Source organism: Pseudonaja textilis, chromosome 1 (genome assembly GCF_049901715.1).
Source record: "Pseudonaja textilis isolate UNSWEBS1 chromosome 1, rPseTex1.2, whole genome shotgun sequence".
In the NCBI taxonomy this organism is placed as follows: domain Eukaryota; kingdom Metazoa; phylum Chordata; class Lepidosauria; order Squamata; family Elapidae; genus Pseudonaja; species Pseudonaja textilis.
Window position 1 is genome coordinate 63,650,216 of NC_141990.1, and position 20,064 is coordinate 63,670,279.

Genomic DNA, 20,064 nt, shown 5'->3' on the forward strand with positions numbered 1-20,064 from the left:
GAGGACCTGGGGGCAATAAGAAGAATGGGTCTTCCATTTACTATATGGTCTGGTAATCCCATGCAATGGGTAAAGAATCCCTACTTGGCAAGTAGGGGAAATTAAGCAGGCAACAAAGTAGCATAAGAATCTCCTGTCTATTCCTCACCACCCAGAATACAAGAGACAGAAGGGCAGCAGGTAAGTTACTTGCAGAAAGAGCAATCTTATGGAAGATGTTCCATGAAGTTGACAAATATTTTTTTTTTTTTTGCTGCTGGTGAGGTTCTGTTTTTCTAGCAGGAGAAGCAGAAATGGCTGTGAAGACATTGAACTCTATGGCCAGATAGGAGTGAAGGTTTTGACCTTCAGATTTCAGGATTTCTTTTCCTCCTCCATTCAAGTTTGAATGTTTGCATAAGGTGATTTTCAAACACTTACTTCACCTGTCTTGCCTTGATCCAGCTTATGTTGACCTTAAGAGGGAGACTCAGGATGTGTTCTCAACAGGATGTCTCAAGGACATGTCATCAGCAAATGGCAGGCAAGATATCTCAGAGCTGTGTGGATAAGTCTTAAGACAAAAGCATTCTGCTGAAAATTAATTTAGTTTTCTATTTCCAAAATATTCCACAGCTTTTCACTACTGGGAGTAAACAATCTATAGAAAGTTCTATCAAAGCAATTGTTTCAACAGGCCCATCATCCAAGGATAGCCTCTCTAGTGAACATTAAGCTCTGCTGTTGTGCCCTAGTAGAGTATGAACCCTACCCCTTTATTCATGTGATCATGCTGTCCCTTCCTCAGGGGTGGAACTTATGGACTGCCTGCTGATATGTGGTTTCAACTGGACCAATGATTAGGAATGGTGGAGTTGAAGGACATTTTGAGGGCCATAAGCTTCCTATTCTGTGCATCTTTCTAATGACCAAAGAGGAAGCAACACCTTTGAATTATAGAATATTGATTGACTAAGACTGAGAATTATACAGGGAGGGAATCAATGTTTCAGATCTCACTACAACCATAAACTTATGAGGTGGTCCTGAAGATTTCCTCTCCTCCCACAAATGGAAATGTGTTTCCAATTTTTTTTAATGATTACAGCTTGATATGGGGATGTTAGCAGAGAAGATTTATAACTGGAGGCAGGAATAAACTTGACCTATTGGCTTTTCTAAGCACTTGCTATTGTCAAGTCAGATTATTTTTCTTCTCTTCCATTGGGCCCAATTGATAACTACATGAGGCTATCATATACCATTGTTCCAGTGATTTTTGAGATTATAGACAGAGCTTTGGAGTCTCTAAAGTGGCAAATTTCACCTTACTTCAAAGTTCAGTCCTGAATGCTATTGATTTTGTGTCCAAATAGCATAATCCAAAAGAAAACAGAAGAATCTGAGTATTAGCATTTGCTAAAACACAGGGACCCCCCCCCCTTTTTTTTTTCTTTAGATGGGGGAATATGGGAGGATCTTACAACACAGAACCCTTATTTGTTTCAAACAACTAAAATGCTGAGTGATTAAGAGAAGAAAAAGAAAAGGAAATGGGAGAACAACTAAACCACAGCATCAGGGAACAGGAAAGACGTTGAGACTTTGGAAAAAGTGCAAAGAAGAGCAAAAAAAAATGATTAAAGGCCTGAAGACTAAAACATAGGAAGAGTGGTTTCAGGATTTAGGTTTGGCTAGTCTAGAGAAAAGAAGGACTGGTGGGGACATAATAGCAGTACTCCAGTATTTGAGGGCCTGCCACAAAAAAGCGGGTCAATTTATTTTCCAAAGCACCAGAGGGCAGGACAAGAAACAATGGATGGAAACTAATCAAGGAGAGAAGCAACCTGGAATTAAGGAGAAACTTCCTAAAAGTGAGAACAATTAACCAGTGGAATAGCTTGCCTTCAGTCATTGTGGGTGCTCCATCACTGGAGTTTTTTAAGAAGAGACTGGACAGTCACTTGTCTGAAATGATATAGGGTCTCCTGCTAGAGATTTTTCTCTAAGCAGCAACTGTGCCCATCATCTATGAATCAATGTCTGAAAGCACATAGAACATAGAATAATAGACTTGGAAGGTACCCTGGAGATCTTCTAGTCCAATCCCCTGCTCAAACAGGAAACCCAATATCATTTCAGACAAATGGCTGTCCAGGTTTTTTTTTTTTTGTAAAATCTCCAGTGAGGTTTTTAATAGAGCATAATCTTATTGATCAAACGACCGGATTCCTTCCCCCATCCTTCTTTCACTCTTTAAGATCTTGAGGTAAATTTCTCTCGTTTTCTTAGCTGCTGCATTTTGGCTACGTAGAAGTTGGTATTCCCTGCTGGAATACATGTTAAGAAGGAATAATGCACTGGGGAGAAAATAACATGCACTTTCCATGTTTTCTTTTTATTGATTTCTTTGATGTTAATAGCTCACTATGGGAAACCATGATTCCTTCACTGGAAATCTTGTGTACATGTAGTGCAAGTAGAATATAAAGGCTTTTAGTTTAATCTTGTTAGGCTTATTATGTAAAAGGAATGCAATGCTTTGGAAAGGAAGGAACAGTCTAGATAATAGCATCAGCAAATGTTGGAGTTAAGAAAGAGAATGGGTTAATATATTTTTCCAGATCTAATTCACAAGTTCAAATGGAATAGCAAGATCAAAGACAACATTTCACATTCTAAAGCTTTGAAGTGGCCAAGTTTCTCACTCTAGCAAAATTGAAGAAGTCATTTTAACTCCATCAACTAGCATGGGAAAACTAATAATAGCAATTACATTTCCAGTGCAGGAAAGACTGAAAACAATTTAATGAGTCTTTACAAAATCTGTTGTGTTGGCTAATAGATTGGATGACATGGAGATGATAGATTAGCATAACACTATATTAGCTCTTTCCACATCTGCTGCTTTTCAGCACATATTTGGTGCCATGATCCTCAACAAGAACAAGATTGTCTAATAGACGATCTCCTAAAATATCCTTCCTGTGGTTCTGAGCTATTTCTGCCTCTCTTTAATTGTTTGTTGAAAAATTAATTAGAGATAATAATGGTTTGTAACATAGTTAAGCTTTGTCTATAAGATGACCAGTTATGTCTTACCAGAAAACAGATAGTGTGTCACTGAAGACGGTGCAGGAGAGAACAGAGCACAAATTGATTGTCAGGCTTAATAGATAAGAAGTGAAAAGATGCACCATTTTGTAAGGGAAGGGAGCTGAAGGTTCATGAGAACAAAGAGGGGGCCAGAGAGCAAAAGTAAGAAATTACATAACTCAGACCATGTATTCAAATGTTTTTTTTAATGCACTCTGGAGCTCCACTTGTTCACCATTGTTAAAAATAAACAGCATGGTTTTTCCTTTCTTCCACTGGGAGGTGAGGAAAAAAATGAACTTGGTACTATTTGAAGACTCCTTGGAAAAGGTTGTTGGCATGTATAAGCAAACGCTATACAGGCAGGGAGACATAAACTGGGCTATATTTCCTCCCAGAATGGCAAAGTTCTCTACTGTTTTATTGGCATCTATACAGAGACTTTGTTGGCACAGTATGGGAAGTATGGGGACAAGAACTCCTGGCATGAGAACAAAGGAGAGCAAGCCATGACATCTATTACACATTATTTACAAGTTCAGAGTATTGGAAAATTACCATGAGTAATTTCCACTTTAGTTTGCACCCAGCACATTCCCAATCCACCCCTGAATCTGTATGAGAATAAGCACACACACTTCACTCAGTTCAGCTAGTGAAAAATATGGTATGTTTATTAAACATTAACAAACAAACAAAAAAGATTAACTAGCAACACTGAAAAAAATGCAGGCATATGGAGAGAGAGAGAGAGAGAGAGAGAGAGAGAGAGAGAGAGAGAGAGAGAAACAACAGACTATTAGACAGCCATATATCACAAGGCATAGAACTTTCTAGAGCCACTGAGAACAATATTGGGAATAATTAGCATTGACCATCCCAAAGAAAATAATCTAAAGTAAACCCTTTGATTACAGAACACTACAATAAAGATAGTAACATAAGGAAGCTGTAGTTTTTCTATCTTGACATTGCATTCATTAACATTGTAGATATACATTGCATAAAGTAGGTGTGTTCTGCTTTAAATGGAATTTATGAGACTACTGAGAAATCATTTTCTTCAACGTGTTTTAAAATATTTGGTTTCTTTTTTTTAGTTTCAATCTTACACAAATTAAAAATGTTCTTCAGGCAAAGAGAGAAGGATAATCTCTAATACTAGGGCAGAAGGGAAAAAATTCTTGGAATATTAGCATTGTAGGAAGCATAGACAATTAAAATATTGGATTCCCTGAAAGAGCTTTAAAATATTCCCAGTAGGAAACAGAGATGGAAGATTGACTTAATTATAGCAGGATGTACTGGAAAAGACAGAATGAAAAAGACCATAAATATTCAGATACAAGTGTTTTTTTCTGAAAAGTAAGTCCACACTTCATGTTATATTATACATATAAGACATAATATTTACAATGACTTTCATCACTTTTATTTCTGAGGTATCACTTTCACCTTGCATAGTCTTTAGAATTAGGCAATTGCATTGAACACATTGATCAGAAGCTATGTAATTTTTATTTTCACACTTTTATCTCTTTTTATCATCTTTTATACAAGAAGCCTAAACATAACTTTATCTCTTGAACATGTATTAATCAATTCTTTTCTATGATGGATTATTTCTGATTCTCACTCTTCTGATCATTTAAAGAACAAACGTGAGTTAATGTTAGTGGTTTTTAAAAAAATTAAATAGAATATCAACTTTTTAATAACTCTGAGTCTTCCCAGAATGCACAGCATAAAATTATCTCCAGCCCTCAAGAGTTTATTATGTGAACACAATTACAGAGAAAATAATTATCCACAAGAAACAGTTTAAAACAGGAATGGCAAAGTATTCTGTCACTTGAGAGCCAAAATCAATCAATCAATGTTGATTTTAAGTAAAGGAGAAGATGTTTTAGTTGTTATTGTAACTGCTCAGATTTCTAATAGGATTTTAGTACTATTACTCTGGAGTAAGCATATTTGCATGTTAGATTTCCACTTTTGTAATCATTCCAACCTCTGTTCTAAACACTGGCTTCCAATTTAATAATTGTTTTTAAAACTTTGATCCTTGAAACAGGCCATAGCAGATATCTGGCATGATTCAATTCCTATTGTCTCACTGTGTTTACCCTCAATATTGACATAGTCATTAACTAAATGGTTATGAACAACACTTAAAAATGTTGAAAGTTTTTTTGAAGATAATCCCCTCAGATGGATCCATTTAACTGACCCACTGTTTCAACCATAACAAAGTAGTTATTTATATATTCAAAAATTAATAAGTCACTTGGTTCCAAATTATTTTCCATGTACAAACATGTCTACTCATCTGAATGCCTTTTGCTTGGACAATGTTCAAACATTAAATTCAAAATATGGTGGAGTTTGTTGTCAAGCCTTATTCAGCAGACTATTGATAGCAACCATTAAAAAAGCAGGCAGATTGCTGTGCCTGCCTGATCCTGCAACAGACAAACTTTCCATCTAATTTCATCAGTCTTCCAGAAACACAAATATTAGTAAGGTTTGTTGCTTGATTTTGCGTTTGAGACCAGTCAACCCATCTTAGTCTATTATTTCATTTCAAAGCCCTATAGATCCCCAACAGGAGCCTATGAATTCAACGACCAGCAACAGATTGTTTTTTGGGGTATTTAAAAATATAGTTATTTGAAGTTAAGAAGGAATGGAATTCTGGAAAACTTCATTCCTTAACTTTACCTATATTTTTTCAGAGGAACCAGTTGTGCTTAATTACAGTTAATTGTCGGTGTTAAATCAGTAGAGATAGCAATATTAATTATAGGTAAAAAGACAGGGCTCAACCAGCATTGAATTAGTATCCAAATACTAAAGGAGAGTAAAATGACACCCAATAAATAGTTATATTTATATTTTAATTCAATTCATTTTAATCTAGGTTAACCCTCTATTTAGTCTGTATGTTTAATCAATGTAGCTTGCTTATTTTTAACAGCAGTATTGCCTTTTAAAAACACATTTTAACCCACATTATAGAGGTCTTCTAAATCCATTCTTAGCCTGTTTGTAATCCACTTCAGTTTGACTGTAATCCATTTCCATTTTATTATTATTTTTTAATCCATGTTTAAATAATTGGCCTAAACCAGGAATTCAGGAATGATATTATTGCTTCCTGATGGGGATAACTTTGCTGTGATAGATTTACTGCTTTATTATCTTTTCTGAAAACTGCAGTAGAGGAAGAATCTGAATTATACACATATCAAAGTAGAGAGACAGTTTTTCTCGGCTGCAAGACTGAGTTTAAGAACATGGGATTCAGAGATGTTTTTCAAGCTAAGCAGTTATGAGTCTGGTTATTGTCTGGCTGGAGATAATGTAGGAAACTTTCTGTCCATTACCTTATTTGATGGAAGAAGGACAATTTATACATGAATTAAATAACTAGGGCATTAAACAAGTGAATGGTAGTAGCATATTCTGAAATCCTGTTGGTTTTCACTTGCCTTGTATCCAAATATCCAGAATAATGTCAAGCTAATTTTAAGACTTCTTTGATATGGCATGGGAAGGTGTTGTATAATGACTCTGGGACAAACTCACCCTGTTGCTTGCATAACAAGTTGTCACCTAAGTGTGTCTTAAAACAGTTCTGGCATAAGACAACCAATTGTGAAAATAGAAGATTGTTAAAGAAAAGAGATGGGAACAAATGTATTCATGTAGGGTGAAAGAGCCAAAATGAATAGTCAAGGAAACAACATCTGGCACAGCAGAACCAAAATGATTGGATAAATATAATTTCTTTTCTGGGCTAAAAATATTGTTTCAGTGCTGCCTACAATTCTAGCTTCCAGATAATCAAAGCAGCCAAATGTTCTTTCGAAACAGCACTCTTTCTTCTCCTTTTAATTGTAATGATGTAAATATTCTTCCTGTTTGCAAGGAAAGGTCTAAATTTTCTTACACAGTATGAACAATATAGTCGGAGAAAGAAGCCCATGAAGGAAAAAAGAGATAGACATTATTGTTTACATAATCTGTTTCAACTGCAATGCCATCAAATATACTCTATATACAATTTTCTTTTGTAGAAGGCTACAATGCCAGTTGTTATAGAAGCTAATTGAGAATATGAAAGTGGAGATGCATTTTGAGAACTCATGCATGAAATATTTGCAACCAGATGTTACATTTTTAGAACTTAATAAAGCAAATTATAATATTGTTGCAAAATATCATCATGTTAACCTGTTTCAGCAAAACCATTTTGTGGTACCTGAAAGATAGATAGATAGATAGATAGATAGATAGATAGATAGATAGATAGATAGATAGATAGATAGATAGATAGATAGATATTTACATATTTATATATTTAGATATTAAGATACTGGGTATAATGGACTTTATTATTCAAAATGAAACACAGAGATATTATATATGCTGATTAGTTTGCCAATGCAAAAGGTGTATGTGTTGCACACTTTACAGCTTTTTGTGAATGGACACTATCAAAAAGTAACAATTACTTTCTTAATCTCCTGTATTTAATTTCCCTTATATTGCACTCTTTCTCTTTCCCTTGTATACAGCAATGAAGGGTGGGGAGAAGAACCACATACAGAACATAGGTACATATACTACTCACAAAAACTTTCAATGCATCCAGTAAAAGAAGTTGCTAACAAAACAATATTTATTTATGCTATTGGTTGTACTCCAACAAGATTCTCATTAGTTTACAATTGTCCTTGGTGCTCTCTGAGCTTGGTTGTTTTCTTGCAGACATTTCATTACCATACTAGGCAATATCATCAGTGCTAACACTATATTGTTTGATAATGAAATATCTGCAAGAAAACAACCAAACTTAGAGACATCAAGGACCCTACAGAACAACTGTAAAGTTCAAACCTGAGCTACAAATATCACTTACAATTCTTTATTCAAAGAACAATTCACTGAACAATTAAAATATCAAAAAACAAATAATTATATGACTAAAACCCACAAACATAATTATTTCTTGATGAACCTCCTTTGGCATCAATGTGAATTTTCTTATCTGCTTTTCTGAACACCACGAGGAAGGATAGCATATGAAAAAAGGGCTGGGGCTGGGAAGCTGTTCCAAAGGATTAGAGGCCTAATAAAAAATTGGCTTCTGCACTCCAAAGCTCACATAGCAGTTGATTTTCAAGATCCCTATTTGAGGCATGTAGACCAGTTAAATTGTTTTTGTGAATGGAACAAATTTACAGGAAGCTTTAAATTAATTAAATGACAGCAATAGGAACAGCCTTGCCAGGAAGAAAGCGCATGACAACAGAATAGACAAAATAACCTCAATGATGGTTTCAGACAATATCCTGGCCTGGTACTTTAACTTGTCCTTTAAACTTTAACTTGTCCTTCTGGTAGTCAATGCTCTCATTGCCCAATAAGCAGTACCAATAGTAATATTTAGGTTGTTTTTGTAGTACATGTATTAGCTTTTAATATTCCAACAGAATGTAAAAATATTTTTTGTTCATTATTTAAGGAGGGCAAATAACTGACAGAATTTAAATGTAAAATCAGGATGTCAGTAATTTAATTATAGCTTGCGAAATCGCTACTGTCAGAAAGAGAAAGAATGTCTAGCTTCACATCTTTTAATGCTGCTCTTATTTAATTTCTCCTAATGTTACCATATGTTTCCACTGATGGCTTACCCTTTACAGAAGCATCAGAGAAGGAGTCATCTCTCCTGAAACAGGTCCCCATTGCTGAAAGAAGAGGATAAGATTGTCAGTTACCTCATGCATGTAAAGTTCTCACTTAGGGGCCACAATTGGGGTGGGTTTCTACTAGTTCTGTCCACCTCTGTAGAACTGGTTGCTCCGAAGAACAGCAGACATAGAACTGGTTCTGTCTGCTGCTGTTGTGGCCCACCCGCCTGCCCGAGCTCTTATCTGACCTTTATTTCCTGCTTTTTCAACTGCAGCTGCTTTGCGTGACATAGCTGCAGTTGAAAAAGCAGGAAGAAAAGGGCTTTTCCAACTGCTGCGCGCTTGCACGCAATGCTGCTCAGCTGTCTGGGCAGCTCAGCAAGCTGTAAATTCCACTCGCGCGACTCGCGCATGCGCATGTGACGCTAATAGACAGAACCAGTAGTTATACTAGTCAGATCCCATCCCTGGGCCACAACCAGGACTGGCAACTCTGTTGCTCAGTGCCATGGTCGCTAAGTGAAAAATCACTTATGGGCTTATAGCATTGCTTCCCATTTGGTCATTAAGTGAATCACTGCAGCTGTTCAGTGACACATCATGTGACAGGAAGTTTTTCTTTCTCTTTTTTTTGTAAAAAGTTTTTTATTTTTTAAATTTTATACATCTTTCACGTGAGCAACATGTTTCCAGATTATGACACTTGTACATAGTCATATTTTCATTTCCATTAATCTTATATAATAACTCATATTATTATCCATTTCACTCATTTTTAAATAAATTTGCAATTCATATTTCTGTTCATTAATTCAATATCAATATCATTTCATCCATACATAAGTTTTCAATTCTTTAGCCCCCATTATTTCCATATTCAGCTTACCACCTATTTTATTTTACATTACACATCATTATTGTCCTTAATTTTCTCTATGCCGATATATAATAAACAATCTAAAAAGAGTAAAAATATAATAAAACCAATATATTCAAGTTCCACATGGTATTTTCCATTCCCCTACTTTAATCATAATAAAATATTCTCGTTATACAATTCTAATATCCATTAAATAATCAACTGTATATATAGTCAACTATAAATACCCACTCCAGTAAATCACTACAATAACTTCTTAATATCTCTCACTTTATCATCACTTTACTTATAATCATCAATAATCATATTTTTTAAATTCGTTTCCATTCCCTTATTTTAATCCTCAAAGAAAAGGGTTCATAACAATACGTTTTATATACAGTTCATGTTCATACATACATATGTAATTATACATTCCTAAGGTATTTCCCAACAAGTTTTAAACTAAATACCAATATATATTTCATGTGATAGCCCCCTTATAGAATCCCTAACCCTTATCTCTGAATTTTTTGGCTTTGTTATTTCTTTTAATTTTAGCCAACTTACCCTTTTCTAAATTTTCCTGATCTTCCTTCTTTCCTTCTAACATTTCGCCCATCTTCTCCCCCCCCTCCTTTCCTGGTCTCTTTTTTGAAGTTTCTTCTTGTTTAATCCTGGGAGCGTTTTCTCTTTTATTTATTGACTCTGTCATCAATGTCATAGTTTTAATTCCTTTAGTGTCTTTTGGCAATATTTCTTGTTCTTCTTGTTCTTCTTCCTTTAACTCTGCCTCACTGGAATTTCTTTGTTCTTCTGCCTTTGCCATTATTTTCTTTTCCATATTTCCAATAATTCCCTTCTTTCTTTCAGAATTTCTCTTACAGTTTGCAATTCCAACTTGAAGTCTTTGCTTATTTCTTCCATTTTTTATAATCAGTTAAATTATTAATATTCAAAGTCTTTTATTGCAATCCTTGCCAAAATTCTCCTTTTATCTTTGTTTCTCTTATTAATCCTTCTGTCTCTTTCACAATCAACACCCACCCACACAGTCCCAGGAAATTGCATTTATATATCCTCTTAGTAGAGTTTCTCCCTGTTTTCATTTCTTTTTTAAATTTCCAGGGTTTTTATTATTTTATTTATCTTTTGTTTCATAACAGTTATGAGTCCAGTAAATTTCCATAAGATTTTGTAGGAAAAAAGAAGTATTTGACCATTTGATGGCGCTCTGTATCACTTTCTACTTTTCAAAGTTCTTTCTTTTCTCTTTTAATTATGTTAAACATTAATTTCCAACCATTTCCATGATTAATTTTCTTAATAATAACCAATTCCAGGCAAATCCAGCATTTTATCCAATGCCTAATTAATGCCAATTTATATCATTCAAAATTTAGTCTCTAATTTCATTGTAACTTTTTATACTCCAATTTTGTTTACCTTGTATTTTTCTCTTATTTTCTGTTCACCACTATGATACTCTTGCGCGAGGGAACTTTCTTTCTACTTCTCAGGGTTGTTAAGAATTCAGTTCTGGACTTCTGGTTTGAGTCTCTTCGCTGATAGTCTGAAACCACAACCGTGCCCAGTTTCGATCCATGCTTGCCGGAGTGCCCCAAGTCGGGGGGCTAAGTCCCCCCTAGAGGTGGTGAAGAGGGGGGAGATTGCCAGCAGGGTTGAGGAGAGCTGCATCACTCCTCCTCAGCTGGCCATTACTCCTTTTCCTGAAGGCGGTTGCAGCAGTGGTCAGAAATGGCCACCTCAAAGAAGAACTCAACTGGAAAAGAATGTGCAGGAGGAAGATAAGAAAAGAAAGTTTTGGTTGCCTGGGTTAAACTGTAAAAGCAACAACATAAGGTACCCTGCTGGTTTGAAGGGCTTCGGCAACAGACAGAAATCTGCTGGAGCACCCTGAGCCAGCTGCCTTCAGGGCTAAGCCACCCCGTAGAGGTGGTGAAGAAGGGGGAGACTGCCAGCAGGGTCGAGGAGAGCCAGATCTCTCCTCCACAGCTGGCCAAACTCCCTTTCCTGAAGGGGGTAGGAGCGGCGGTCAGAGATGGCTGCCTCAAAGAAGAACTCAACTGGAAAAGAAAGTGCAGGAGGAAGATAAGAAGTGAAAGTTTTGGCTGACTGGGTTAAGCTGAAAAAACAGCAATTAAGGTACCCTGGAATTTAAATTTTACAAAAGATAACATTGCTCCCAAAGAAGGTCAGAAGCAGAGAAAGAAAGTGAAAAGGGAAAGTTTTTTTTTTCTTCTCTCTCCTTCCTTACATTGACAACTAAGAGATCGGAATAAGAAATCGGATAAATCCGCTTTGGCATCAATAGGCAATTAAGCTGAAAATATAACTAAATGCCAAAGGGACAATAAAGATTTCTGGACATTAAAAACTTTTTTCTTCTATAAGCAAGAAGGGAGAGGAAAAGAATAAGGGCAGGATCTGGAGGGAGGAGACTGCCTGGACTTCAAAAGAATCTAAAGTAAAACTTCACCAAGACTTCTAAAAGATACATTTTAACTGAGATTTTGCAACTAAATAGTAACCCCAGGAAGAGAAAGTGTAAAAAGAAACAGCTGTGTGTATTTGGACTGTCTGGTGACTTTTGGATTTTTGGTTATTATATTTGAATGACTAAAATCAATTGGGTGGTTGTTTAGAAATTTTTACAATGGCATCATTTTTGGATGAATTGAAAATGGAATTTAAAAAATACAAAGAAGAGGCACAAGAAGGGAAGGGCTCTTTTGGCTTTGTTTTTCAATTCTTAGAAATGGAGATCTCCAACTATAAGAAACAACAAGAAAAGACTGCAAAACAAGAAGACTGGGACAAAGAAGAAGCCATCTTTAATGAACAAGTAACTTTATGTGGGAAAGAAAAGGGAAAGGGGGGAAAGAGAATGGAGAATTTAAGACCTAAAAAAACAGCCAAAAAAGGGAAAAATAATTTGAAAAGTGGATATAATATTGGAAAGCAACAGAAAAGGGAAATACAGAAGAGGGAAATGGAGGTGGAGAGACAGGGTGGTAAAACGGGGAGAGAGAAGAAGAGAGAGAAGAAGGAAAGGAAGAGAAGTTATAAAGGTTTGGAGCAAGATGTAAAGAAACAGGATCTATTTAGAGATAAAGGGGGAAAATCTAACTGAAAAAGGGATTCTGTGAAGGTACATAAGATTGTATTGTTATATTTGTAATAGAAATAATTTTAGAAAATTGGAAACAACATATGATTAAAAAGAGGGATAAAGTAGTTGGTGTGGTTTGGGTAAATGTTTGTGAATAAAATAAATGAAATAAAATAAATGAGAACATTGAATTAGGAAGCAATGGGAACATTTTAATTAGTCAATGTTTTATAAAATATAAGTGAAGGGGGGGGATTAACTATGGAAAGTTTATAATTGTTTCCATAGAAGTATGATATTTATTTGAAAAGTAATGTGCAAAATGTTAAGATCTAAATAAATATTAATATTAATGATAGAATCGAATTGGAACGGATTGTTGTTTTAATTATACATGTATAATCTTTTTTTCCTTTTTTAAGAATACAATGTGTAGTTTTAGAATGTGCCAAGCAGAATCTGAATGAAAGTTATGTATTATATTAAATGTTATAATTTTAGGGGAAAGATATAAAGGCGTCATACTCCAATCAGTAATTACAGGGGAAATTTTGTTTAATGAGAAAAGATAGTAGACAGTTGAAACAGGACAGTCAAAGAATATAAGTACAATGATTTGAATTGAGATGAAATAAATAAAATAGAATTAAGAAAGTTAAAAGAGGGGAGAAGCTATGGAGAAAATGTAGAATAGTAATAAGATATGGAATGGAATATAAAAATGAGCATGAACTTGAATTTGTGTCTGTACGAAGAGATGTAACCCGGGATTATGCTGCTTTCAAAAAAGATGTTTTATTTGTATTATTTTTTTTAATGAAAACTCAAATAAAACTTTAAAAAAAAGCAACAACGTAAGGTACCCTGGAATTTAAAATATAAAAAAAATAACATTGTTCCCAAAGAAGATTTTGTAACAGCGAAGGAGAGAGGGAAGAGAAAGGACTTGGTTTTCTTTTTCTTTCCTTCCTTATATTGACAGCTAAGAGATGTAAGCAAGAAATTGAAAAAAAAATCCACTTTGACATCAATAGGCATTTAAGCTGAAAATAAAATGTCAAAGGGATAATAAAGATTTCTGGATACTTAAAAGCTTTTAAAAGCAGGAAGGGAGAGAAAAAGAATAAAAGGGCAGGATCTGGAAAAATGGAGGAGATTGCCTGGAATTAAAAGAAATTTACAGTGAAATCTCAACAAGATTCCTAAAAGATACATTTGAACTGAAACCTGGCAATGAAATAATAGAACCCCAGGAAGAGAAAGTGGAAAAAAGAAGCAAGAAGAAACATTATTTGGATTACTTGGATTACTTGGTGATCATTGGATTTTTGGTTATTGCATTTAAATGACTAAAATCAATTGGGTGGTTGTTTAAAAGTGTTTAAAATGGCACCACTTTTAGAAGAACTGAAAACGGAACTTGAAAAGTACAAAGAAGATGCACAAGAAGGGAGAAGTTCTTTTGGCTACGTATTTCAACTCTTAGAAATGGAGATCTGGAACTATGAGAAACAACAAGAAACGTTTGCAGAACAAGAGGATTGGAACAAAGAAGAAGCCATCTTTAATGATCAAGTAATTTTATGTGGGGGAAAAAAAGGAAAGGGGGGAAAGAGAATGAAAAGTTTAAGATTTGATAAAACAACCAAAAAGAAGAAGAATAGTTTGAAAAATAAGTATAATATTAGAAAGCAACAGAAGAGGGGATTACAGAAGAGAGAATTAGAAGTAGAGAGACAAGGAGGTAAAAAGGGAAGGGAGAAGAAGAGGGAGAAGAAGGAAAGGAAAAGAAGTTATAAAGAACAGAAGCAAGATATAGAGAAACAGAGAAAAGGTATAAGAATTGAAAGTATAAACCTGTTTAGAGACAATGGGTTAAAACTTAATTGTAAAAGGGATTCTGCAAAGGTACATAAGATAGTATTGTTATATTACAAATAGAAATAGTTTTAGAAAATATGATTAAAATGATGGATAAAATATTTATTGTAGGCTAGTGGAATGTTTGTTAATAAATAAATGAAATAAAGTGAATGAGAGAATTAAATTAGGAAACAATGGGAACATTTTAATTATTATTAATGAAGATGTTAAGATTTTAAAGAATATTAATGATAGAATTGAATTGGAATTATTTACACACACACACACACACACACACACACACACACACACATATGTTTTGTTAAGTTTTTGCGGGTACTTACATGTATGTATTCAGCTTTGTTTGGGTATTTTCCCACATCATTATAGTTGTGCTTTTAAAGTTGTAGCAACGTTTCGGCAGAATCTCATCTGCCATCATCAGGCTTCTGTATTATGTTTGTCTGTGAGTCAGACTTTTACAGTTGTTTCAGTTTTAAATTTGGGGCTAGCCCCCTGTTGTGCAGAATGGTTTTTTTCTTCATCCTGATTAGTTGGGAGTCTTGGTCTATGTTTATTGGTCTTGGAGTTTGCTGTGTTCTGCTTGATTGGTGTTTCTAATATCTTCTGTCTGTTTTGTGGCTTTTTTTGTCTTGGTTGGCTGGCAACATTGTGTTCCTGTATTGGAGGCTTTTAGTGCAGCTTGGCTCCGAGTAAATGGACGGCTATCATTTGTTAGGAAGCTAGGTTTCATCTGGGCGCCTGGTTGGGGTGTGTTTGAGCTGGAAGTATCGGGGGGATCTGTTTGTGCACAGGTGTTTGCCTGGCTTGTGGTGTGGAGATTGGCTTGTGGTGTGGGCATTGAGGTAGTGGTTGGTGTGTGTTTTCTTCTGGTATATGGTGTGTCCTAGTGTGCCATTGTTTTTTTTTTAGATTAGTACATCTAGGAATGGTAGTTGTTTGTTTGTTTCTGTTTCCATGGTGAGCTTGATTTTGGGGTGTGTGCTGTTTAGGTGTGTTAGGAAATCGTTTAGGTTTTCTTTTCCATGGGGCCAAATCACAAATGTGTCATCGATTTATCTTAACCATAGTTTGGGTTTGTGGGTGGCATTAGCCAGGGCTCTGGATTCGAATTCTTCCATGAACAGTTTGCAATGATGGGTGACAGTGGTGATCCCATAGGGGCTCCTTCAATTTGCTTGTATCTTTGTCCTTTGTATATGAAATATGTGTTGGTTAAGCAGTGTTCTTTTAGTTTCATGAGGTGTTTAGCTGGTTGGTATTTATTTCAAGAGTTTCTTTTATCGGGACTTGAGTGAATAGTGAAACCATGTCAAAACTTACAAGCAGATCTTCTTGTCCCACGTGTAGATCTTTGATCATTTCCAAGAAGTGGTATGAGTTTTGTACATGTGAAGCTGCTGTTTCAGCATGGGGCTGTAGCTCTTTTGCTAAGTGTTTAGCTAGGTTTTGTAGTGGTGCTCCTCTGGAGTTGACTAAGGGTTTGAGAGGTAGGCCTTCTTTGTGTATTTTGGGGAGGCTGTATAGTTTGGGGCATCTGGAAGATTTTTCTTTTGGGATGCTCGTCTGTTGGATCTCTTTGCTCAAGTGGCTGGTTATAATTTTCTTCTTGGTTAATTTTTACAGATATGTGGTTGGGTCCATGTTTATGGGTTTGTATGTGGAGTCTTGGAGTAGGTCTGTCAATTTTGTTTCGTAGTCTTTTCTATCCATTACAAAAAAAAAGACACAAAAAAGACACAAAACAGACAGAAGATATTAGAAACACCAGTCAAGCAGAACACAGCAAACTCCAAAACCAATAAACACAGACCAGGACTCCCAAATAATCAGGATGAAGAAAAAACCATTCTGGCACAGCAGTAGGCTAGCCCCAAATTTAAAACTGAAATAACTGTAAAAGTCTGACTCACAGATGAACACAATACAGAAGCCTGATGATGGCAGATGAGATTCTGCCGAAACGTTGCTACAACTTTAAAAGCACAACTATAATGACATGGCAAAATACCCGAACAAAGCCGAATGCCATACATGTAAGTACCTGCGAAAACTTAAGAATATATATATATATATATATATATATGTGTGTGTGTGTGTGTGTGTGTGTGTGTGTGTGTGTGTGTGTGTATGTGTATGTGTATATGTGTATATGTGTATGTGTATATGTATATGTGTATATATATACACACACACACACACACACACACACACACCTTTTTTTAAAAGAATATAGTGTGCATTTTAAGAATGTACCAAGCAGAATTCGATTGGAAGTTATGTATTATATTGAATGTTATAATCTTAAAAGTATACATTGAAGCTTAAATAAGAGTTGAATGTATAAAATTAAAAGATATAAAGGTGTCATACTGCAATTAGTAACTACAGGGGAAAATTTGTTTAATGAGAAAAGATAATATGAAATTGAAACAGGACAGACAAAAGTATAATATAATGATTTGAATTGAGATGAGATAGTCAAAATAAAGTTGAGAAAATTAAAAGAGGGGAAAAACTATGTAGAAAATGTAAAACTGGAATAAAATATGGAATAGAACACAAAAATGAACATGAAATTGAATTTGTGTCTGTATGAAGAAGTGATAACCCGGGACCATGCTATTTTCAAAAAAAGATGTTTTATTTGTATTATGGTTTTTTTGTGTGAAAACCCAAATAAAAAAAAAAGAAAGAAAGAAAAAATTCAGTTCTTTTATCTGGTTACACGTCACTCACCACTTCACCACTTCAGCACAAAACTTAGGGTCCCGGCAGCTTTCCGTCTTCAGGACAGCCATTTTAAACTGCTGTTTCTTCCTGTCTTCCAGGGGATTAATATCTAGCTAGGGAGGGGAGATGTGGCTCCCCTTGACCCAGCTGGCAGTCTCCCCCTCTTCTCCCACCCCTCCAAGGTGGATGGGGATAACTCCGGTCCTGTGGGGACCCTTCCAACAAGGGAAACATGATCGCAGTCTCTGGTCTGTCATCAATGAAAACACCAGACGTTTTTCATTCTCTATTTACTTCTGTATTCTCAATTACTTGTCTCATGCTACTTGGAAAGCATATGAATGGCAACCATGTAACCACAGGTTGCTGCTATGGTTGTAAATGTAAGGTGTTTTTTTTTTTACACCTTTGGAACTTTGAACAGCTGTTAAGTGAGACAGTTGACCATCAATAACTACCTATAAGTCCAACCTTCTCTCACCTTCCATAAACAGCCTGAAAAATAATTCAAGGGAATCTTGAATAGAAAAGCCATAGAAAAAAAAGAGCAGATTCCAGACCTGGAACTTGACCCATTGCTATACACATACCAATGATAGGATTCCAAGGTCCAGAAGCTTCCCACTCGATGTACGATGATGGGATGCCCAATTTTTCCTTGACCGCCCTAGCCTTTGAATGGTGGGCCAGGATCTAATCTATTGAAATTAGTAGATAGGACAAAACATCACTCTGCATTTCATTGAACTGAAGAAATAGGGTTTCTTTACAGATAAGCATCCAACTATTTCCCCATTTATAGCATTAAAAATGACATTCTGTTTCTAAATTTTGGGAAGGTGTCCAAGGCTATTTTTGTTTCTGTGGTCGTAGTTGTGATGGTGGGGTTCCCTGCACCTGTGTTTCCTCACATTGAAAAAAATAGAGGTGCACAATCTGCAGAGGCACTTCAGCTGGGACTGTGTTTTTTTCAGAATGGTGGGATTTGCTTATGTTGCACAGTTTTAAGCTGCAATTTATCTGTGAGACTGGGATGAAAACTTGATGAAATTTCAAGTAGTTGAAAACCGATTGAAAACACCCAGAAGTTTTTTTCACTGTGACAGAAATGATTGGTTTGATTGAATACTGTGAATTTCTACCCCACCTTTATTTTTTGTAAATAATTCAAGGTTGTGACCATACCTAATTCTCTCCTCCTCCTATTTTCCTCACAACAACCAACCTAGCCCTAATCCTAGATCAAACTGGATGTCTAAAAACTCGGTGAGTCCATGTAAGGTACAGTACACAGCCTAAAATTGCTTGGTCAGTGTATAAATGTCATATTGCCTGGTCAGATCTTTATACTTATTAGATTGTTATTCCTCAATTTAACACTAGTAATAGAAAACAAATGAGTTGAAATTTTTGATGGTGCAGTGGTTAAAGCGCAGTATTACAGGCAAACTCTGCCCACAGCCTGGAGTTTAACCCTGATAGGGCTCAAGATTGACTCAGCCTTCCATCTTTTCAAAGTTGGTCATCTGAGGACCCTGATTGATGGCGGCAATATGCAAACAATGCTTACATAGTAAACTAACTAGAGAATAAAGTACTATTGGGTGGTATATAAGCTTAAATGCTATTACTAAATGTTGTTGCTAATTTATGAAACAGAAAACGCCAAGGTAGTTCTAAATTATCTTGCTATTTTCCTATAGTTCATTACAGTTCTTAGTATCCTATTCTGCATTCTGTCTTACAGTAATCATATTTTATAGATACAAACTTAAATGTAATAACAGTTTTATTGTCATATTTAATCGTTATTAACTGCTATTTGATGTTAGATCCTGGTATATTTTATTAGGTGAATACCATGTGGATATATTAAAAAAAAACCTCACATTCAAGCACTCATCTTATATACAGTAATCCAGTTTCTGAAATTTATGATGCAGACACTTGGTAAGACCCAATATAATATTACTATAATATAATTATTTTGTGAGCTTTTTCTGGGTCTTTGTACAACTAAACTGAATTTAGTATAGCAATCAAAGGTTCATAAATTGTCCGCCTTCATTTAAATAGCTTCCATTTTGAGATAATGGTCTCAATTTTGTTTCACATGAACTGATTTGGTTCCCAGGAAAACTTATCATAGGCCTGACAACACTTATTTGACACACTGCTTACATTACTGTAGATGGTGACACAATGGCCTACACGAATGTGAACCACACTTATAAAGAAATATTCCCAGGAAAGCTAATGGAAATGCTTATGCAGTAAGAACTTCTATGGGTCATAGATTCCTAGCTAAATGTAAGGTGATGAATCTTCCAGCTTTACAGTTCTATGCTTCTGAAATTTTTGACTACTTACTGATAAAACAATTCAGAAACAATGGAAATGTATTGTCATAAGAAGTGATGGAAATGGGCAGAAAACCACATGAATAATGCATCAATATTGGCAATATTTTAGGTCCCCTGTGTCTCAATCAGAGAGTGAGCTTTGAATTTATAGCAGCATTTTAAACTGGGAAGCAAAGCGTTGAACAATAGGCCTGCTGATACAGATGCTATAAATCTGTCTAATAAATGTGTTTGCATGTATCCATCCAAGTTTGCTTTCTGGCATGGATAGAGGTAAACAGTCTGGCTCTAATTTCAAGAGCACATAAGTAAACAAGA

At 35.4% G+C, this 20,064-nt stretch overlaps 1 long non-coding RNA gene across 3 annotated transcripts in view; it reads right to left on the reverse strand.

Moving 5' to 3' along the window:
- Positions 1-10,299, reverse strand: part of LOC148127645 (uncharacterized) — a 91,778-nt gene extending 81,479 nt beyond the window's left edge. For all 3 annotated transcript variants that reach the window (XR_015740988.1, XR_015740987.1, XR_015740989.1), the window contains exons 1-2: positions 10,204-10,299; positions 8,778-8,831 (exon numbers count right to left, since the gene is read on the reverse strand). This is a non-coding gene — a long non-coding RNA (uncharacterized LOC148127645). The remainder of the gene's footprint in view (positions 1-8,777; positions 8,832-10,203) is intronic.
- Positions 10,300-20,064: the final 9,765 nt, after the last annotated feature.